The 23,996-nt window shown below is 40.3% G+C and overlaps 1 pseudogene; it reads left to right on the forward strand.

Moving 5' to 3' along the window:
• The first annotated feature begins 835 nt into the window (after positions 1-835).
• Positions 836-1,815, forward strand: LOC119519950 (annotated as a pseudogene).
• Positions 1,816-23,996: the final 22,181 nt, after the last annotated feature.

Genomic DNA, 23,996 nt, shown 5'->3' on the forward strand with positions numbered 1-23,996 from the left:
GTGGCCCTCTCTCTCTGGCTAAGCCAACTTGAAAGGTGAAATCACTGCCCTCCCCCCTACGTGGGATCAGACACCCAGGGGAGTGAATCTCCCTGGCAATGTGGAATATGACTCCCGGGGAGGAATGTAGACCCGGCATCGTGGGACGGAGAACATCTTCTTGACCAAAAGGGGGATGTGAAAGGAAATGAAATAAGCTTCAGTGGCAGAGAGATTCCAAAACGAGCCGAGAGGTCACTCTGGTGGGCACTCTTACGCACACTTTAGACAACCCTTTTTAGGTTCTAAAGAATTGGGGTAGCTGGTGGTGGATACCTGAAACTATCAAACTAAAACCCAGAACCCATGAATCTCGAAGACAGATGTATAAAAATGTAGCTTATGAAGGGTGACAATGGGAGTGGGAAAGCCATAAGGACCACACTCCACTTTGTCTAGTTTATGGATGGATGAGTAGAAAAATAGGGGAAGGAAACAAACAGACAAAGGTACCCAGTGTTCTTTTTTATTTCAATTGCTCTTTTTCACTCTAATTATTATTCTTGTTATTTTTGTGTGTGTGCTAATGAAGGTGTCAGGGATTGATTTAGGTGATGAATGTACAACTATGTAATGGTACTGTAAACAATCGAAAGTACGATTTGTTTTGTATGACTGCATGGTATGTGAATATATCTCAATAAAATGATTAAAAAAAAAAAAAAAAAGAGGACTAGATATTCAACATGTAACTAAAAATATACCCAAGTCTATGGTTTTTCTGCCTTGGGTTTCCATCAATAATATAATAAATTAATTATCTGACAGGTATGAAAGTTCTTCATCCAAAGTGATCTACAACGTTTGCAATCCCTGTGTTATTTGCAGATAAATCAGTTATCCAAAGGCAAAATTGGATTCATGGAAACAGTGAACAACATGATGGAATTCATCCTGCTTGGCTTGACACTGAACCCAGATGTGCAGAAACTCTTTGTTGTGTTTACCCTCATTTACTTTCTCACTCTGGCAGATAACCTACTCATTATAGCGACCTTCGCCACAAGCCCAATCCTGGGATCCCTTATGTTTTTTTTTCTGTCTTTCTTATCCTTTTTAGATGGTTCCATACCTTCAACCATGACCCCCAAAATGATATTTGACTTACTGGTTGAGAAGAAACCCATTTCCTTCTGTTGGTGCATGACTCAGCTCTTTGTAGAGCATTTCCTTTGTGGAGTTGAGGTCATTCTGCTCATGGAGATGGCCTATGACTGCTACGTGACCATCTGTAGGCCCCTGCACTACATTACGACAATGAACCAGTGGATGTGTGGTCTTCTGGTGGCTGTGTTCTGGGCTGGAGGATTTCTTCATGCTCTAATTCAAATCCTTTTTATGCTGTGATTGCCCTTCTTTAGCTCCAATGTCATTGACCACTTCTGTGATCTTTACCCACTGTTGAAACTCTCCTGCACTGACACACACCTCTTTGGACTGTTTGTTGCTGCCAACAGTGGGTTCATGTGTATGCTCAGTTTTTCTATTCTTACCACCTCCTATGTCCTCCTCCTTTGCTCCCTGAGATCTTACAGCTCTGCAGGAAGGCAGAAGGCTCTTTCTACCTGTGCCTCCCGTATTACTGTGGCAGTATTATTCTTTGGGCCCTGCATATTTGTATGCCTTCATCCCACAACCACCTTCCCCATTGATAAAGCAGTGGCTATTTTTTATACTATGATAACACCAATGTTAAACCCTTTAATCTACACACCCAGGAATGTAGAGGTAAAAAATGCAATAAGGAAGCTCTGGAGCCAAAAAGGGATCTTGTGAAACAATTCAGGTAAATAGATATGATGAACAAAATCTATTGACATTTTAATTAATACTGTGTCTGAAGCAAAAGACAATCATGTTGCAGTCAGTATATGTGGGTTTAAGTATATTTTATCCCTGGTTATGTGAAATCTTGAATAATTCATCTTTCATGAAATATCATAATTTAATTATGTTAACTAAATGTATAAAGTCCCTTCCAATTAGAAACATCTTTGCATATACAAATTATTAATCAATGGGTTATTGCTAATTGACATAAAATTGTCACAATGTTCAGAAAATCCATGGCTTTACACATTCTATTGAAAAATTGTCTGCAAATATTCGGTTATAGCTATGTAACCAATAGACCAATATTTTTAAAATATGTAAAAAATGTTTATGGTTAGAATTTTGCTGAAAATTCAACAAAATGAGCAGCTTTAATCCCAATAGATTTGAATAGATTTTCTTTTGTGGGAGACAGTAATCAACCAGACAACAAAGAGTATGGAGGAATGAAAGGAAGTGATCAGGGCAGAAATCATTCCAGAATTAATGCTGTTGTGTTGTACAACCCATGAAGCACCAATATATGGCAAACTTGACTCTATGCAAGTAAATTATTTTCTCAGCTTTAAGCCAAGGAGGAATATTAAATTATTCCAGGTACAACCTCTTTTAAGTCCCTTATGTATAGAGTGCCACACTTGAGAATGAACCAAAAATACCATGAGAGAAAGAAATAGTTTCTTCCTATTAGTGGCATATAGTCTAAATTTAAAACAATCAGTAGTAAACTTAGTCATATTTATTTCTTAAAAATTCACTCAGTTGTGTATGCTGGGGAGTATCTTGTAATAAAAAAGGAAGGGATCAAATAGTGACTAGTGAATAAGGAATAATGAATAAATCTATTAGTGTGACAGATAACAGACCCAAAGGCTACAATCTATGGCAGAAAATGCTGAGGGTCTTAGAAGAAGCACACCTAAGATCCTAGTGAGTTTCAGAATACAAATTATCTGAAAATTAAAGAGGATTCAGAAAAAAATCATATAGTGTTACTATTTGAGCAATACTTCTTAGCATGAGTAGAATTTGGAATACTATGCTACAATGTGCACATATGTACACACAAGCAAAAAAATTGATTAGAAAAAGACTCAGTGAATTGTTTTTATTTTCTTTCACAAAAGAAGGATTATAATATGACAATGGTTTACCCAATATTTGATGCAAGGTTAAGGTGAGAAGAGATAATGAGTAAGACTATTAAATATAGGAGATAAAATGAAGGATAAAACTGCACCTGAAGTAAATATCTAAAATTTCAACTTTAAAGTCATAAAGAGCCATAATATAAGTGATGCCAGGGTTCCCTGACTGGGGTACTAGTTCCCTGACTGGATCCATTCTGTAATTGAGGCCTTATTACCTGCAGATTTGGGAACATTCACATTAAACTGACTTTTCTATCAATTCTAACCCTGCAAGGAATAGATGTTGTTGAAAGTCTTCCAGGTCCAATTTCATCCTTTCCTAAGAAAGCAATTTTAGAGCGGTCATCTTTCTAAAGGCATTTTTGACATTTTTGTTCCTTGGACAGCATGTAAATTTGAGGATTCAAAGTACGTATAATCAATGTACAGAACACAGAGGCACTTCTTCAATATCAAGTGAGTGATCTGTGCTTAGTTGCAAATAAATGAAGATTAGGGTATCATGGTATATAGTGACTACCATCAGGAGGGATGCACAAGTGGTTCTGTCTTGAAGATAGCTGTGATGATGTAGACATAACAGAGGAAAACTGTTAGAGGGCAGATATCTTCAACCAAGCTAGCAAAGACCACCAGGACTGTGTTATGCAGGTAAGTTTCAGTGCAGGATAGAAAGAACAAAAGGGAGATAGTACAAAGGAATGGTTAATCTTCGGAGCAGAAAGATGTCCCGGCCGGCGGGACGTTCAACGGAAGCTCCAAATCCTGTGAGGGAGGAATGGTATGGGACAAGAGACGCGAGGAATGACAGCAAGACAGGTTTCTGATTAAGCTGCAAAACTTTATTGAAGAGGCAGGGTATATATACCCTAAGGTAGAGGGAGTGGCTAGTACGAACGGGTGGCGGCCTAGGATTGGCTGCTGCTGTTGCTAGGGTGGATGGCAGATGTAAGGCTAGCACAGGATTGGTAGATGCTGTTGCCGGGTAGAAGGCAGGTAGTAAAGCTAGCACCCTAGATGTGAATCTTAGGCGCGAACGGCTATCACTTCCGTAGAAGGCTGAGGGCAACTTAAACTGTTGTTACATTAGCCCCAGCTGTTATGTTGCATATCTCCAGCATCGCTGAGGGTGGATTTTATACATGCTACCTTAATCGTCCCCAACATCTCCTCCCTTTGTTTTTCAAAAGGATGGAGGAAGAATGCTGATCGAGCACTCTTTTGGCATTAACCTGCTGGGGGAAATAGAGGCCTCATTCCCCAAGTTGTTTGTGGCTCTGTTTTTCTGGGGAGGGGAGTTTTTGGCAGAGCAAAACCCCTATGCAAATGAGGCATATTTCTCAAGGAGCTCGAAAATGGCCTTTAGTTGCTTTGGCCCTCCTTTGCAGTGCTTTGCCTCGCACCCAGCGGTACCAATCATAGCATACGCTAGAAGCATACTTTTGAGTTATATGCTGCTCCCGTAGGAGGGGGTTTCTTACCCGTAAGGGTGGGTAGCAGTCAGATGATCTGGATCCAAACCCTGGTCAGCGAGGTGAAGCCGGTGATAATGCACTTGAATAGGCTTGCTTAGGGCAGAGTCAATTTGATCCTTAACTAGCTGTATTATTCTTTTTATGGCCCAAGGAGCAAAAGATATTATAAGGATTATGGTTATTAAGGGGCCTAATATAGGAAGGAGGTAAGGGAGGATTCCATTAAGTCCCCAGGAGATACCCCCTTGGGTTTCTCGCTCACGTTTGCGATTTTCAATTCCTTCCCTAAGTTTGGTCATAGAATCCTTAACTATGCCAGAATGGTCAGCGTAAAAGCAACATTCCTCGCCCAGTGCAGCACAAAGCCCTCCTTGCTTAAGGAAAAGCAGATCTAAGCCTCTCCTGTTTTGGAGAACAACCTCCGATAGGGACGTAAGGGATTTTTCAAGATGGGTAATGGAGGTTTCATTGTGGGCTAAATCTTCATCTATAGCAGCTCTTAGGTGGGAGAAGCCTTGGTTTTGGAGAACGATAGAGGCAATTCCGGTGCCTAGGCCAGTAATACCTAAAAGAGAAGCAATAGTAACAACCGTAACAAGTTCTCTTTTCTTTCTTAGCATGGCTGGAGACTGCGCGACCAAGTGGTGATAAAGGTCTTCCTCTGTATGAAAGAGGACATGGGGTAACACAGCCACTAAGAGGCACATTTCCCCTGTTTCAGTTAGGGCTTTTGCTGATACGCAAGGAGTAAGCCCTGTGGAAGAGCACAGCCATTTTGCCCCTGTTGGGGGGATATAGAATTTGCCAGGCGATGGAGAGGATGACTGTGCACAGACTGTTTTTAAGGAGGCAGAAATATTACCAATACAATGCCCAGAGTGAAGAACGGATTGCATAGTGAGACCTATTTTTCTTGCATTCCAAGGGCATTGGGAAGGATTGTCTTCATTAGAAGTATTAAATGTAACATTAAGAGCTATAGCATCATAATAAGGAGGCTTGGCAGAGAAACACAGCCAACAACTACGAGTAAAATTAGGCTGGGAGGAGTTTAGAGAGAAAAAGGTGGCTTGGAGTAGTGGCCAAAGCGGGCTATCAAATGATATGGACGGGCTTGAGGGCGACAATATTGGGATGCTAATAAAAGGGGGAGTAGTGGGGTGAATTTTGGAAAGATTTGTACGGGGCGTGCTCGGGACAGGAGGGGTAGCTGGAGGCGCGAGCACTACATTTGGTCCAATGGCAGAAGGTTTTTGCTGTACTGCTTCCTTCTTTATTACGATAAGGCTTCCTGGGTCAGTTGATGAAAATAAGTAGATTCTAAAGCCCCATGTCCGACCGTTTAACCAAGAGTTATCAGTGGGGAGTTGTACGGTGAGATTTAGTTTTTCACAGTTTGAGTCACCAAATGTAGATAAGGTGGTGCGTTTACCGAGTGTGCAGCCAAGGGGGGACCATTTTAAAGTTAGGTAGTGATCAGGGGCGGAAGGTTTCCAATTGGTAGCTAATGTTTCACACCCCCAGTATGCACAATAGTACTGGTTGGGAGTATTGCAATATTGTTTTCTGGGGTTGGAGGCCGGGCACATGTAATATTGGGCTTTGTTAAGGCATGGTGTGCCGTCTGAACATTTAATTAGATCACTGGCATAAACAAGGAAGGAGGGGTGTCCTGCTGTAATTTGGGTTTGTATAACTGTGGAATCTTCCCATCGTGCCAAGGTCCATTTCCAAGGCTGATGGGGGTTGGAGTTGCCGAAGGTGGCATGCACACTTTGCAGGAGAAAATATAAGGCGGCAACTTTAAATGGCAGTAGGCATAACAAAGCCATACTAATAGAGGCTATAGGTTCTTCCCTGTTAAGGGAGACAAGCTAGCAAAGTAATACACCCTACAATGCACAAATATGCTATAGCAAGCAGGAATCTTTCTAACAGATTCCAATCTTTTGGGGCAGCGGTTGCTAATCCGGCTGCAAACAGCAAAGCCAGAAGACCAATTAGGAAAAGCCAATAGTAATTCAAGTGGTAATTCATGTGATTAGTGATGGAATAAACCTGTAAGCAGGACTTCTTTCCACTTCCGGTTGTGTGCGGACTGGTCGTCTCCGGATGGGTTATAGCAGGAGTTATTGATGCGCTGGAAGAGAAAAGAAAGACATTTTTCTCAGGGAGAGGCTTCTACCCTGGAAAGGTTATTATTAAGAGGAGGGGAAGGAAGTGTCTCAGGGGTTTGTTTTGGCAATGAAGAATTAATATGTTTTATCAGCCGTTCTGGAAGCCAGCGAGGACCTTCTCTCTTTTGATCGTATATGCAAGCAGAGCCTCGTCCCCAAATAATCACGGGGTCAGGCCCATTCCATTCTGACGTTAAGGGGTCACGCCACATAACAGTGGCTTGTTGCGTTTGCGTTCTGGGATGCCAATGTCTGTCAGCTGCAGATTGTCCTTCATCATCCAGAGTTAGGAAGTTAAGAACAAAAAGAGCGTGATGTAAAAGGTCTCGAGGTCGTTGTTTGGTGAGATTGAGAGTACTTTCGGCTAAACGGCACAGGGCATTTTTTAAGGTGCGATGTGCTCGTTCTACCATTCCTTGCCCCTGGGGGTTATACGGTATTCCCGTGATATGCTTAATTTGTAATTGTTGACAGAAGATTTGAAAATTTTTTCCAGTATATCCAGGCCCATTGTCTGTTTTAATGATTTTAGGTTGGCCTAAAGTAGCGAAGCAATGTAGTAAATGAGAAATAACATGCTTCGAAGCTTCTCCTGTTTGTAAACTAGCTTGAATAAATCCACTATATGTGTCAACGCAAACATGAATATATTTAAGTTGCCCAAAACCGGCAAAATGGGTGACGTCCATTTGCCAGATTTCATTTGGAATGAGTCCTTTTGGATTAACTCCCAAATGAGGGACTGGCAGTTGGGTTACACAGTTTTTACAGGTTTTAACAATTTCCCTTGCTTGTTCCCTCGTAATATTGAATTTTAAACGGAGGGTATTTGCATTTAGGTGGTGTTGAGCATGAGCTTGAGAAGCTAAAGTTAGAGAATTAGAAAAATTAGGACATATTAATTGGGTGGCAGCATCCGCCATTGCATTGCCTTCTGTTAGAGGGCCTGGCAGGTGCTGGTGGGCACGGAGGTGTCCTATAAAAAAGGGACGCTGTCGTTTAAGAATTAGTTTTTGTAACTTTGAAAATAAGGGAACTGCATTGGTGGATGGTTTGATAAACGGAGTTGTTTCTAATAGCGGTACAGACTGAGCTATATACGCGCTATCAGTGTACAAATTAAAAGGTCGGTCTTGGAGATGGGAAAAGACCTGCAGTACTGCATAGAGCTCCACAAGTTGAGCGGAGGTATAGGGAGAGGGCATGGAAAATGCCTGGCCTTGGATAACATATGCTGCGGTCCCATTTGCTGAACCGTCAGTAAAGACTAAAACAGCAGGGTTTATTGGTTTTGTTTTGGTGACCTTTGGGAAGGTGAATTGATGGATTTTAGCGAATTGGATTAATGGATCGCTGGGATAATGGTTATGAATATCACCCAGAAACGAAGAGCACGCGATAGCCCATTCGTCGTCGGTTTGGAAAAGCCAATGGATTTGATCTTGGGTGTACGGGACAATAAGGGAATCAGGGTCTTTTCCAAACAGCTGGCGACTAGTTTGTCGGCCTTTAGTTATGAGGGCAGCTATAAGAGAAATATACGGTGAGAGCACCTTTGTTGGAGTAGCAGGGAGGTGAACCCAGAGCAATGGGTGACCTCGCCCGTTTGGCTGTTTTAAATTAGATTGCCAGAATACACCTGTAGGTGTGTGGGTTGTGGCAAGAACTATAAAGACTAAAGGCTGGTGGTAGCTTATTTGATAGCAAATCTGATTTTGAATAGCCTGATTTATGATGGTAAGCGCCTGCATTGCTTCTGGAGTTAGGTTTCTGGGAGAGGAGGGGTTTGCGTCTCCTTTTAGAATATTATTGAGCGGCACAAGAGTTTCAGTGGGTAGCTTTAGATAAGGGCGAAGCCATTGAATATCTCCCAAAAGTTTTTGGAAGTCATTTAATGTTAAGAGATGGGAGATTCGCAGTTGAATGCGGGGTGTTAAAACTTGCTGGTGCCAAAGTTCGAATCCTAGATAGGAAAAGGGATCTGAAGTTTGTATTTTATTAGGGGCTATTTGAAGACCTTTTGCTGTTAGATGTTTAAGAAGGCTCTGAAAGCAAGAATGCAGTTTAGATATGTCCTGGCCTGCTAATAGAATATCATCCATATAATGGAGAATATAAATTTGTGGCCATAGTTGTCTGACAGGGTTAACGGCGTCAGCAACAAATTTTTGACATAAAGTTGGACTATTAGCCATGCCTTGCGGTAAAACCTTCCATTGAAATCGAGGCATAGGGCCTTGAAAATTAATTTGAGGGACACTAAAAGCAAAATATTGTCTATCTTCCGGGTGAAGGGGTATGGAGAAAAAACAATCTTTTAAATCTATAACTATTTTGTGAAAATTAATAGGGATAGCAACCGGTGAAGGGAGGCCAGGTTGCAGTGCTCCCATAGGTACCATAGCTTTGTTTACAGCTCCCAAATCTTGCAACAATCTCCATTTACCTGATTTCTTTTTTATGACAAAAATAGGAGTGTTCCAAGGGGACTGAGTAGGTTCAATATGTCCGGCATTAAGCTGTTCCTGTACTAACTTTATAGCCGCTAGGGTCTTTTCCTGAGTCAGAGGCCATTGATCAACCCACACTGGTTTCGTAAATTTCCAGAAAATTTTTTCAGCATGGGGTACAGGAATGTCAATGGCCGTTAGGATAAATTTTGGGAGAATCCAAGTCCTGTTCTAGCTATATTAGGTGTTACAGAGATGGGCAGTTTTATCCCTTGATTAATTTTGCCCAGGCCTTTGCCAGGGAGAAAATTCATTTTAAGCATTTGAGCAGTGACGGTATCACTAGGGCTGCACATGAAAACTTTCATTTGAGTTAGGATATCTCTACCCCATAGATTAGCGGGGAGATGGGGGATAACATATGGTATAACTGTACCAGTGTTTCCTTCCTCATCCTCCCATTTTAGGGTTTGTGAACTCTGTAAAGGATTTGTGGTTTCGCCTATTCCTTGTAAGTAGGTGGCAGCGGCTGTAAGCGGCCAGGATTTAGGCCAGTGATTTGAAGATATAATTGTGGCGTCAGCCCCTGTGTCTAAGATACCTTCGAATGATTTACCATTTAATTTTAATCGTAAAATGGGCCGATTATGGGATATTGGCTGTGCCCAAAAGATATCGGAAGATCCAGGGGCCTCTGTAGGGCGCTGGAGTTTTTTGAAGTTCGAGTTAACATGCTGAACGGGGAGTATTATAAGTTGCGCTATTCGAGTGCCAGAAGGAATAGAGATAATATTGTTTGAGGTGGCTGCGATTATTTGTATTTCACCTCTAAAGTCATTATTTAGCACACCTGGGATGATTTGAACTCCACGCAGGGTGACACTAGCTCTTCCTAGAATGAGACCAAAAGTATTAGGGGGTAAAGGCCCATAGACTCCTGTTGGTATGAGGAGAGGACTGTTTTCTGGGGTTAATATTGATTCGGAGGCGGTACAGAGGTCCATTCCTGCGCTCCCTGCTGTTGCTCTCCGTAAGTCTGAGATATAGCAGCATGGTTTATGATTGGGAGCGCAGGTACTGCGACTGGGGATGGCTGAACAAACCGTACTGCCCCTGGGTTCGTTCTGGTCGGGGCCTGGGGCCGGCCCCATTGGAAGTTTCCCTGAGGCTTAGGCTTAAGGGGTTGGCCATTTATGTCTGTCTGAGAATGGCATTCAGACGCCCAGTGAAACCCTCTTTTACAGCGGGGACAAATAGAGGGCGGCAATAGGGGTTGGTTGATAGTGGGTAAGGGGGAATTAATTCGCGGCACAGGACAATTTTTTGAGAAATGGCCAGGTTGCTTACAGTTATAGCATGTTGGAGGCTTTGCTTGTGCCGTAAAATTTTTATGCTGCACTGCAAAATTTTGAAGAGCGGCACCAATAGCTATTCCAAGGGTTTGAGTGGGCCCGATGCCAGAACAGAGCTTTATGTAATTATTAAGGCTAGTATTACGAAAGGGACGGATTGCTGCTTGGCAGGCAGCGTTAGCATTTTCATAGGCCAGGTGTTTAATAAAATCACTTTCGTTTTCGCTAGCCCCAAATAAACGCTCAGCCATGTTTTGCAGACGGCTAAGGAAATCGGTATATGGCTCATCAGGCCCCTGTCTTAATTTAGCGAGAGAGGCAGTGGCGGCGCCCTTTTGCGGAAGTTTTTTCCATGCTCTAAGCGCGGCCGTTTGTATTTGCGCTAAGAGACCTGGGGGGAATTGAGCCTGCTTATCACTTTGATGGTAGGGACTTTGACCTAAAAATTTATTTAAGGTCCAAGTTTTAGAAGTGGCCTTACGGGCATTGCGGGTGGCATACTTTTTACAATGCTCCTCATAATCAGATTTCCATAACAGGAAATCACCGCCAGACAAGGCAGCTCTGGCTAGCTGGAACCAATCGTTAGGAATAAGTTCCTTTTCACTAAGGCTCTCCAGTAGGGCGAGCGTGAAGGGAGCGGTAGCGCCATAATCACTCACTGCCTTTTTTAATTTCTCTAGATATGTTAGACTAAGATTTTTATATTTAGCAGTTGAGGTGGAACTAGCTTCCTCCTGCTCTCCTTCGCTAGAGTCGGGGGAATCTAATTTATTACTCTCCTCGCTATCGCTACCAGAATCGCCATTTTTGGAACCCGCGACACCATGTTGAGAACCGGCAGCGCCATTTTGGGAGCCGGCAACGCCATTTTGAGAATCTCGAGTCTGACTACGCGTAACCGGAAAAGCATAGGCGCGGCGAGTACAATGGAGGCGCGATGAGCGGGCATTTTCTGGAAGCGAAAGGGCTGCAATGCTTTGAGTTGCCGACCGGAGGTCGGCGAGCAAATCGGCGGCATGCTGCCGCTCCTGTTTAAAAGTTTCTCTAAAATTATCGGCGTGTAGCCGGAGATTTTCTGTGGCTTCTTCTAAAGCATGAAACTGAGATAAGGGCATAACTGGATAAAAATGAGAGTATGGTTTGAAAAAATCGGGTGCATAAGGGGGTGGCCGAAATGGAGGAAGGGAGTTGCTTTCTAAAGAGGGAGAAATTTTAACCTCCGGTCCCTCCAAAGTGGGAGAAATTTTAGCCTTTGGTTTGATTTCATACTGATCGGGTGACAAACTGACTTGACTGGTTGGGGTATTTGGCCTATCCCTGTTAGAATTTTCGTTTAAAGGATATTCAGGCATGTTAATAATTACTGAGCCGCATGCTGAAGCAGGGCGAGAGTGCTCTCTCAAAGCTTCCTCTCCTAATTTACAGAGGTTTTGAACATCTGGAGCTGAAGAGTGGACTTTTAGAATTTCATTAATTAAGTTCCAATAAGAAAAGGCAGTAACCGGGACCTTTTCAGGACCAAAGGTTCGAAAATAATCTTTTAAACAATCTCCAACTCTTAGCCAGCACTGGTGATCTATAGTACCTTCTTGAGGGAACCAAGGGCAGGTTTGTAACAGGAAATTAAAAAAGCGCGTGAGATCTTTTTTCTTAACTCGTGTTCCTCGTGCCTTGAGTGATTGCTTAACTTGACTAACATATAATTCGTGTTGGGAAATTCCTTGTCCCATGATAAGGGTGGGGGGGGGCTTACCTTTTGTTGCTTTCTTTTCTTCTTCTTCTTTCCTTTCGCCGGCACTGATCGACTGGTGAACGGATCTGTCTCGCGAGCGCGCTTCCCCGCGGTGATCCCTGGTGTGGTTTTCTTTCTTTCTTTGACTGCTGAACGGATCTGTCTCGCGACCGAGTTTATTCGCGGCGATCCCGGGTGCGGTGAGTGTGAGGTACCTCTCTCCTTGAGTGCAGCGTTCCGTCTCTCACAGAACTTCGAGCCCCACGTTGGGCGCCAGTTTGTCCCGGCCGGCGGGACGTTCAACGGAAGCTCCAAATCCTGTGAGGGAGGAATGGTATGGGACAAGAGACGCGAGGAATGACAGCAAGACAGGTTTCTGATCAAGCTGCAAAACTTTATTGAAGAGGCAGGGTATATATACCCTAAGGTAGAGGGAGTGGCTAGTACGAACGGGTGGCGGCCTAGGATTGGCTGCTGCTGTTGCTAGGGCGGATGGCAGATGTAAGGCTAGCACAGGATTGGTAGATGCTGTTGCCGGGTAGAAGGCAGGTAGTAAAGCTAGCACCCTAGATGTGAATCTTAGGCGCGAACGGCTATCACTTCCGTAGAAGGCTGAGGGCAACTTAAACTGTTGTTACATTAGCCCCAGCTGTTATGTTGCATATCTCCAGCATCGCTGAGGGTGGATTTTATACATGCTACCTTAATCGTCCCCAACAGAAAGACAGATGGAAGTTCTTAGTAGTGTGAAAAATTCAGCTCACAGTGCACCTCAAAAATGCTCCAATTTGCAAGCTGGCAACAAATTCTCTTGGACATAATAATGGTATAAAACAATGGGTTGCATATTGCTACTCACTGGTCATAAGGCATGGCAGCCAAAAGGAAATATTCTGTGTTAACTAAAGAACAGATAAAAGATAATTGTGCAGCACATCCAACATAAGAAATGATCTTCTCATAAGAAACCAAGTCTGTAAGTAATTTTGGAGCAATGACAGAAGAAGAGCATGCACATATGAAGTACAATATGCAGAGGAAAATGCACATAGGGGTGTGCAGGTAGGAAGTGCTACAGAGTAGATGGGAAAAAAATAGAGCAGAAATGAAACTCTGAAGTTCTGGGTAGTCACTAAGTCCCAGGAGAAAGAATTGAGTTTTCACAGTGCCATTTTCTATCTCCATTTCTCTGCAGTGCTCTTGAATTTTGTTGGAGCTATTACAGAGTAATAATGATGACAATATTAATAACCAATAGAATCTAACCACAAAAAAGGATGAAAAGAAATGGAGCAGTAGTACTAAATTCAGTTAGGCACCCTGATAGCACTTTGGCATGTTTACAGTTAGTATGCTACAAGGCATAATTTATCAAATATTGTAGTGGTGGAATCCTGCATTTTAAAAACTAATCTGCTGTATTTAATGTCCCTTATTCCTTAAAGCTACTGGTTTGTGGTTTCCATGTTAAATGGTACCACCATCAACCCAGTTGCTGAACTCTAAACCTGAGCTTCATCCATAATTTTTTCAACAGTCGTTTTCACCACATCTAGTGCTTTACCAATTCCACAATTAAAACAGCCCATCTCTGTCCAATCAGTCCAATCCCCACCACACTTGGCAATTCCTCCTTCGCCTCAGCCCTAGACTGTTGTCCTAGCGTCTTTACCATTTTCCCCGTGTCCAATCCTGTCTGATACAAAAGACTGTGCCCTCACCTGCTATTGGGCAGTCCCACAAACTCCCTCTAACACTAAGGTCTTGCCTCCATCAGCATTGGTGATGCTAAGAGAAAGTTTCCACCTCTGGAATGATGCAACCCCACCAGCCTAGGTCTTGGTTAGCAGACAGATGGTTTTGAACAAAGGAAAAGTGTTCCCTTCCTCTATTGTTTTCAGCTCTTTGACAGAACACAGCTCAGCTAGTGCCACACAACAGGATTTGGGCTCTCACTCCTTATCCCAGAGTAGTGCTTTTGTAGAGTGCTGATGTATGAGCTCTGTCCCTCAGAGCCTTTGAAAATGCAATTTCTTTTGACAGAATATCACCTCCCCACTCTTATCATTCTCATGCCACAGTTTAAACACTAATTCTTCAGTGAGGATTGACTCACCAACTCTAAATAATCCCATTATTCTCTATCATTGCATCCTATTCATTCTCTTCAGAGCACTTACTACAATTTGTAATAGTTTTATTATTTACCTGTTTATGTGTTTATTATCTGCCTCCCTCCCTAGACTGTACAATTTTTGAGAGTATGAATGACATCTTTTTTTTTCCACAACTGTATAACAAATTCCTGTATAACCAATTCCTGTATAATACCAAACCACAGTAGATGCTCAGTCAACAACAAGGACTGAATAAGTTATAACCTCTTGTATATAAACACTGAGACTAAACATACAAATGGTAAATGGCTGGATCATATATGGCCATAGAACCCTGACTTAAAACCTCTGCAGCAACTAGCCCAAGAATTCAAACTGCAGCCTTTGCAACAACCAGCCCAGAAAGGGGAGCACTTAGTCAATGACCTCCCCCTTCTCTACTTTTTGCCCCACTTCCAACGAAGGACCAAACAGAAAAAGCCAAATAGCTCCTCAAACCATTCATAGAGGATTACCCTTTTCTAGTTAGCCCATTTCCAGCTTCCTGATTGGATTCCATCAACCTCCAAATAGAGCTTGCCTGAAGCAGTCCCTTTTTTTCACTATAAGCTTTCCCACTCCCCTGCATGCTTTTGAGTCTCTGCTAAATGCAAGTGACTAGTGGCTATCTATCTTGCTATAGCAAACTCTAAATAAATATAACTTCTATTGCTTTCCATTTGGATTGTACTCATTAATTTCCACAAAAATGGAAGCATTATTCCACGTGAGTGCCAGTAAGCTGAAAAGTTCTATGTTTCTCACCTTCAGATGTAGATTCACCACCACAGAACACAAAAGTCCTTGGGATAGTTCGAATTCCACTGATAAAACAGAAAGAACACACATTTTGAATCAGTTAGACAAGTGACTGAATCCTGCCTCTGAAACTCAGTAGCTTTGAAATAAAAATTAACTGAACCTCAGTTTCTTCATCTACATGAGAATGATAGTGCCTTTCTCATCAAGTTGTATTTATAAGCATTAAATCAGTTTCCTTCTATAGTCCTTTTATACTCACAAGCTTGTTCATTCACTCTGCCAAAGTGGCAACATAGCAACTCTGGGTAAAACTAGCCATGTTTTATTTTTCCAAACTGTGGAGGGAACTAAAGAAATCTCCATGCTTATCAATTTATTATATTCAACCAAGGATGTCATATTTTAATGAGATCCAGGAATGTTTCCATGCCCTCTGTAGTGAAAAATTTATATATTTATACTATATAAATAAATAAATAAATATATATATATATATATATATATATATGAAGACTTCAAAATAGGCTCACCTATCCAACTTTGTAGTTCATTGTTCTTCCTTTAGTTTAGAACTCTGTAAATTACAAATAACTGATAACAATGCAAATGATACTTCCACATCGACATGCTTATTTTGCCTGGTAGAGAGCAGAGAACAATTGATTTCTTTCTGTCTTGTGAAAAAAGCCAGTATTGTACTATTTCTAAATTTATCTGTGCATTCCTGAACTATAACACTGTGGTTCTTTGACTTTTCCATTGTACCAGGTGTAAGTTTATTAACTAATGAGTTAAGTAGTTTAATTTTTACACATATTCATCATTTCATATTTGCATTCTCTTGCTTTATCATGTGTGTGTGTATATATATATATATATATATATATATATATATATATATATGAGATAAACACTTCATGCTTATCCATTTCCCTTATTTTATTTAACAACTATTTTAAATCTTCACTATTCCTCTTAAGACCCCACTCCACCACATTTTTATCACTCTCAGAAAGTCATTTCTATTTTGCATGTAAAAGTATAGGCTAGCAAATGCACACATCCTTGATTTTCCAATCAAAGAATCCTATAAGTATGTTAATCCTTCTGTGAGTCTCCCCCCACCTTCTTTGGATAAAATTTGTCCCTCCTCCCTGAGAATGATTCCTCTAACTCTGCATTGAACACCAGCTGTTTCCTTTCATTCCAGAACTTATGATATACAATTCTCATAAATTTCCAACACATAATAATATTTATGCCATTTCCATCTTTGAAAATATTGCCTTGCATGTTTTTGCTTTCATTTTCCTTCACTTTTTTGCAATGTTTCCTTAGAGGCATCTATACACTTCCCACTTTGCCACTTCAGCTTACTGAAAGATGATTTTTGAGCCAACAAGTTAATTAAAGCACTTTTTATTTAACTTCTCAAACTACATCATAGCTGAAAAATGTAAAGAGAAATATTTCATAAGTAATTCACTTCATTTCTCCATCCCATATGATAGTTTTGATATCTCCTTTTGTCTTAATTTACCACTTCTCTTGGCTTCTAAACACCTCTTTGGATTTCCCTCCTGCAGTTCAATATGTCTGTACATAGTCTCTTCCAGAAAATGTTGTATTTTCTTAGCACTTCATTATTGACCTACTTTTATCCTCACCTGGTACAACATCTCTAGTTAATTCTGTCTTTTTTTAAACTGCCATATGCAGAATGATAGCTTTCATATTTCCATTCCAAAATCATATGCCCATCTCAAACATATTCCAAATGTTAATACATATCTAAGTGACTATACTCATTTGGATGTCAAATAGGTAGGTGTAAATTTCATTGAGTCTAAAATATGATTTAGACATGTAGGAAGATTTCACTTCCTACAGTGTATCCTATTCTGAATCCCTATCCTGATATATGTCTCTACCACTCATCAAGCTGGTACAAATAATAAATCTCTCCTAACTACAAACTTACCATGGGCCATTAACTCCATCTTGTAAATATGGCAGATATTCACATTTTGCCTTTAATGTCACTGTCTTTCCATTATTTAACACCGGTCTTCTTTTCACTTATTTGAAACTTTTAATTGGCCTCTTTCCTTCCAATCTCTCCTCACCCAACCTTCAAACATAGATCAAAATTTATCCATGTGCCACTGTCTAAGTAAGATCTGTAAAACATAGATTTTTTTTATGTTATCTTTTACTCAACCCGTTCAATGATTCTCTGACTCTTACAAGCTCAGAATTCAAATACTTTCAGATTTGATATATATTTATATTTAGCTCCGTTTCCATCTCCTCTATACCACCTGTGGTTTGAAGCTGTTACTTACCCCAGAAAAGGCCATATTCATTTAATTTATTCCTGTGGGTGCAGACCTGTTGTGAGTAGGAACTTTTGATTAGGATACTTCAATTGAGTTGTGACTCACATCATTTAGGGTGAGTCTTGATCCTCTTGCTGGAGTCCTTTAAAAAAGAATAAAACACATACAAAAGCTAAGAGATGAAATTTGATGAAGCACCCAGAGAAGCTGAAAGATGGAGTAGCCAGCAGTTGAAAGCAATGAAACCCAGGAGAGAAAGACCAGCAGATGCCTTGTGTCTTCTCATGTGACAGAGGAACCCAAGCTTGCCAATAACTGGCCTTCAGAGTCCAGGTATTGACCTGCTGATACCTTAAGTTGGGACATTTTCATAGCATCAGAACTGTAAACTTGTAAGCTAACAAATCCTGATTGTAAAAGCCAACCTATTTCCAGTATATTGCATTTTGTCAGGTTTACCAAACCAAACCAGATGTTGATACTGAGAAGTGGAGAGCTGCTGTGATTGGCAAATACCAAAAATGCTGAAATTCTTTATAAATAGATAAAGGGAAGATTCTGGAAGAATTGTGAGGAGTTTGATAGAAAAAGCCTAGCTTGCTTTGAAGAGACTGTTGGTAGAAATACGGACACTGAAGGTACTTCTAATGAGGCCTTAGACAGAAATGATGAATGTATCATTGCAAACAGGAGGACAGGTGGCCCTTGTTTTAAAGTGGCAGAGAATTTGGCAGAATTGAGTCCTGATATCAGATGGAAATCAGAATTTGAAAAAAAATGAGCTTGACTATTTAGCTGAAGAGATTTCTAATTAAATGTGGAAAATACAGCCTGGCTTCTCCTTGCAGCCTATAGTAAAATGTGAGAGGAAAGAGATAAGCTGAGGAATGAGCTCTTAGGTACAAAGAAACCCGAAACTGATGGTTTGGAAAATTCTGGGTTTCTGGAGAGCAAGTCCCCAGAGAATATAGCACCATGTGAGGATTTAACTGAGCATTGGAATCAGTCAGCCATTTCAGTGTGAGTCAGGATTGGAAGCATAGTTATAGAGAAGGGATTTGTAGAAAGTTCTATCATCTAATGGTTGGGACACCTGTGTGCTTGATGTAAAACTGACAGTTTTTATGAGGTCTTTATGAACAGAACCACTGATAGCCAGGACTAAAAGGGACAGAAAAGGGGTAGATTGAGGGAAAAAAAAAATGCCTTCAAATGTAGAACCATGGAATCTGAAGTCTGGAGTGAAGATGCTTTGGGCCCGGAGAGCAGACCTACACATGTATGTGGAAAAGTTGAATTTGCCCCAGAGTTTGCAGAGGGTGGGCTTTCCACCCTGTTGTTCAGGGAGGGTGCTGCTGCCCCAGGCTTCAGAGAGGGTAGAGCATATTCCCCAGGGATTGAGGAGAGTCTGGCCACAATCTCACTTCTGTGAGGCAGTTGAGCCAGTGCCCTGGAGATGATGCAGTGTCCAGATGCCGCCCTGATGCTTGACAAGGGTGGGTCTAGAGTTCAGTTGCATCACCAGTGCTTGAAGAGGGTGGAGCCAACAGAATGGGCCATCTCCCCAATGCTTAGAGATCTTGGAGCACTCACCCGTGTTTGGAGAGGGCAGGGCCAGTGCACAAGCTCTTGTAAAGCATGGGACTGCTGCTTTATCAAGTCTGGAAGAGAAAACATCCTTCCATAGATTGATGCTAGTGGAAAGCTAATTAAGTATGCCCTGCAGCTTTGCAGAACTGTTTGGGTGCAGTGACCTCTGTTTTCCTTCCAATTTCTCCCTATAGAAATGGAAATATTCACTTCATGACTGTCCCTCCTTTGCATATTGGAAGCAGATAACTTGTTTTAAGTTTCACAGGTTCTCAGCCAGAGGGGAATTTTGCCTCAAGACAGAACACATCTGTAACTGATTTTGATGAGACTTTGTACTTAATACTGTTACGGAAATTATTAAAGCCTTGTGTATTGTGATAGAATGAATTGTTATGAAAATAGAATGAACCCTAACCACACTAACCACCTTGATTTGCTTGAGCTTCCCCTTTATCCAGGGAACTATGAAGAAGAAAAGGAGGCCAACTGAGCTAAGTTGGCATACAAATGATCCTTTGCAGTGGTAATGGAAGCTTCTCCCTCTGTGAAGAAGAGAAACTGTAGTCAAGGCCAGCTATAAAGTGTCCAGATGGCCCTGACCTTGAACAAACTTCCTGTTCCTGCAGCTTGCTAATTAACTGACTGTTGTCTGCCCAAGGATACTCTGCTCTGGTTAACTCATACAGTCCTTCACTCCTACATTCCCTTAAACAGCCATATATGCTGCTTAACAGTCCAGCCTTTTGAGAAGAACCCCAATTTTTTGCTGCTCCACATGCATGCTTCTCTTTCTCAAAACAAAAAACAAAAAACAAAAAACAAAAAAAAAACCTACATTATTATTTTAGCAGCAAATGGCTGTGGTGTTTTTCCTTTTGGAGAGTGGGAACTTAGTTCCTAGGTCTTCAGGGGCTTTAAGTTTAATATTTGCATGTGCAAAGAACATGTCTTTTTTGGGATCCAGAGGGTGGAATGTGGTAGTTTGAAGCTGTTACGTACCCCAGAAAAGGCCATGTTCTTTTAATTCATTCCTGTGGGTGCAGACCTACTATGAGTGTGACCTTTCAATTGGGTTCATTCAATTGAGATGTGACTCACATTATTCAGGGTGTGTTTTGATCCTCTTGCTGGAGTTCTTTATAAGAGGATAAAATGCATACAGAAGCTAAGAGATGAAATTTAGAGAAGCACCCAGAGAAGCTGAGAAATGGAGCAGCCAGCAGTTGAAAGCAATGAAACCTGGGAGAGAAGAACTAGCAGATGCCACCATGTACCTTCCCATGTGACAGAGGAGTCCGAGCTCATAGGTAGTCAGCCTTCAGAGTCCAGGTATCATCCTGGTGATGTCTTCAGTTAGGACATTTTCATGGTCTCAGAACCAAAAACTTATAAGCTAATAAATCCTGATTGTAAAAGCCAATCAACTTCTGTTATATTGCATTTCATCAGCTTTACCAAACCAAAACACCATCCCAGAACCATATCTAACATTTCTAAAATCCTAACCACCATGCCCTTTCCCCAATTTGTTGCAAACTGCTAATAAATCTAAATGTCCTTATTAAAATTGTCTATAAATATAAAGTAAATAAATAGTATATCTGAGGAGTGATGATCTGGTTACAGAGGATGAAAAATAGATACAACAATGATTATGAATTCTGGAATATGAATCAGAGTTTATTTTGCTACCTTTGTTCTGTTTCTGGTTAGCTAAATTAAGTGAGCTCCAGGTAAGTGTTACCTGGTGATTGCCCTGTGCTGCGTGGATCTGTTATAAAAGAGCCAGGGTAGGAAACTAGAAATTCTATATCATTGGGCTCACAAATATCTCCAATAAATATTGGCTTCCCAGAACATGGAACTGAGACAGAGATAGGCAGTACCTAAAAAGAAGATTAAATAGGTATCATTATTTCCTGGCAGCTTAATGTGCTGCATTTGATATAGAGATATCAGTTACAAAGTTAATTTTTCTTGTAGAGTATGTGGACAAGAACAGGCAGGTTACTTCTTTTAACACAGTAACAGAGACTTATGATGTGGTGATTCAAAGCATAGACCCTGGAGCTACAATGCCTGTGTCTAAATACAGGTTTCTGCCACTTACTATTTGTGTGACTTTGGGCAAATTATTAATAACACCATTGCTCAGTTTTGTGATATGTAAATTGTTTATTATTATAGTGTGAGTATTGTGAGAAGGATTAAATGAGCTAATACACATAAAGTATTTTGAAGAATGCCTGTCACATGCCAAACAATAAATAATAGCTATTATTAATCAACAGTTGGGCCATATTTGGGCTTCACTAGACATTAGTATTTAATTATTTAGTATCATGAAATATACTCTTTGTTTTCTGATAAAAAGGTCTAAGAGGAAAAAGAAACATCACTGAGCTCAAAGTTAACTCTTTGGATTTCTGCTTTCTGAAATACAGATCATTTCATCCCTAGAATGGCAGCCCATCTGTTCCTATCTACAAACATGTTAATAAAGCCTGTAAAATGATCAAGGAGTTTAGCAATGTCAAGGTGAGAGAGAAATAAAATTACATCCAGTATCCAGAAAGTACACAATGGAAGGAAGTACTTCTTTGTTGTGTCATCCTATTTTGCTAATTGTGAATAACTACCTTGAAAAATAGACATTAAAAAAGAAGGTTTATCTTTAGGACCAATATTCAAATAAGCTTGGGGTCTGGGCCACCCATCATTTCATTGAAGATGGTTTTCTATTAAAAATCCTTATTTCTTATCACAGAATTGAATGTTATGAAAAATCAATTAAACAATTTATATAAAGTATTACTTGTAATGATCTTTCAAGGTAGTTCTAAACTTTGAGACTGAAAGAAATTTGCAGGATACAGAAATGAAATATGAGAAGCCAAGTAGAGCAATGAAAGGAACAATGATTAAGAAGAAAAAAAAAGAGGAGCCAATTAATCTTCTCCTATGCAAATGTCAGCTTGCTAGAGAAATTTCTGAAAGCTTTCAGCAAAGTGATACATTTCACCACATGTTTTCTATATTGAGTCCTATCCCTGCTTTTTAAAACATTTTTTTTTTTTTCTGTTTTCTTATGGCCAGGCCCCCACCTCATTCCCAGTTCCATTACTTGTGTGTCAACTGTTGGTATTGGTGAATTGCCATAGGGTAGAATAAAGAATATGCTATAAATTTGGGTCAGCATCAATTGCTATATAAATCAGCTTAACTTTAAATAAGAAATAACAGCTAATGAGGATTGTGTTTTTGTTTGGATTCCTAACCAGTCTCTTAATGCTAACAGTTGTCCTATGAATAAAATATGCTAAATGCGCTTGATTGTTTTCCTTGTTTTTGTTACAAATACCTTGAGGATTTATGACCTGTCTTATTCCAAGCATGTTTCCTTTCAGAACATCAGTTTCCTCTGTGTAAAATAAGCAAATATAAGATGAGCCTTTAAAACCCAATACAGTTGTAATATTCTATGATTCTGTCAGATTACTTACCAGTTTAGCTTAAATTCATTTTCTATTGGAAAAATTAAGTTTGACACAGAGAGACAAAAAAAAAGTTCATTGCAACATTAATCAGAATCTGTTTGGGATATGCCTTCTGTGTTCATAGAATAAATTTTTGTCTCCCATTAGAAAGATGTGGTTCCTTAGGAAAATGCAATTCCTTTTTACCATTTGCTTTGAGACTGTTTAGATTATCTTCATGATCACACATCAGATCATGGGCACTAAACTCTGATATCCAAATCCCAAGAGTAAAGATGAGTGAGCAATTAAAAGCTCTACTCAGGAGTTGATTAAATGCAAAATGAAATGATAGAATGTGTTTTTCTACATCTTGAGAATGCCCCAAAGAAATATATTTTGACTTTCAAAATGGTAGACTATTAAATAAAAAATTGGGTTCTAATATTTATCTAATATTATAAGATATTAGGAGAGAAAGTAAAAAATTTATCTAGCTAACCAGGGAGAGATAAAAAGATCCTGGCACCCACCATGACTAAAGAGAACCAACTGTGAAGGAAGCTAATGTCTCTGATGTGTGCTATGATGTATTTTTGACTTTGGCAAAATTGATTTCTGTTAATCCAAGGCCAGAACAGGTCTGAAAGTTTTCATTCAGCCAATATATATATTTTGAGTATATTGGACCAGGCACTATCCTAAGTACAAAGTAGAAGAGTTGGATAATGTGAACTGGACATGAATGGTTTTGTCAGGTACAGAATAGTGAATTAAAGAAGGGAGAGAAAAGAAAAACTAAGTAATTACATGAAGATGGGAAACTGTGAGTCATGCTTAGAAATGTGAAAATGAAATTTAGAGAGAATATGTTGCCTATTAAATATAATATGGCTGCAAAGATATATGTGTTTCAAAATAAAATGGCCTTGAATTCCACTTCAAGGGTCATGAACTTTATTCTATTATTGAGAGGATAGTTATCACTAGGTGTTTTAGTTGTCTTTTAGTGCTGAACTCCTTTTAACAGACTTCAAAACTGGGAATTTGTTGTTAATATAACTTAAAAAAAAATCTGAACATAGTTCAGTTAACAGAGAATCCAACTATACAAAAAAAAATTACCTTCAAGTACTTATCTTTTATCAACTCTTAGTATTGTTTCTTCTTTGATGATTTAATCCTCAGGCAGGCTCTCCTCTTCTTGACAAACAGAGCTGCAAACAGTTTTGCTTTAACCTACCCAGAGGATTGAACTTGGCAGAAAGTAACTCTCCTTTTCCAATAATTTCAGCAAAATCCCACAGTTGGCTCACTAACTTAGTTGAGTATCCTCCAGGAACCAATCACTATGACTCTTTGTTGTAGTAGTTGATACTTGTCCAAACCCAGAGTCAGTGCAGAGACAGAGCCCTACTCAGAATGGGAGAGGTGTGGGTGACCCCTAGGAAAACAGAT

The sequence above is a fragment of the Choloepus didactylus genome, chromosome 24 (assembly GCF_015220235.1).
Source record: "Choloepus didactylus isolate mChoDid1 chromosome 24, mChoDid1.pri, whole genome shotgun sequence".
Lineage (NCBI taxonomy): Eukaryota > Metazoa > Chordata > Mammalia > Pilosa > Megalonychidae > Choloepus > Choloepus didactylus.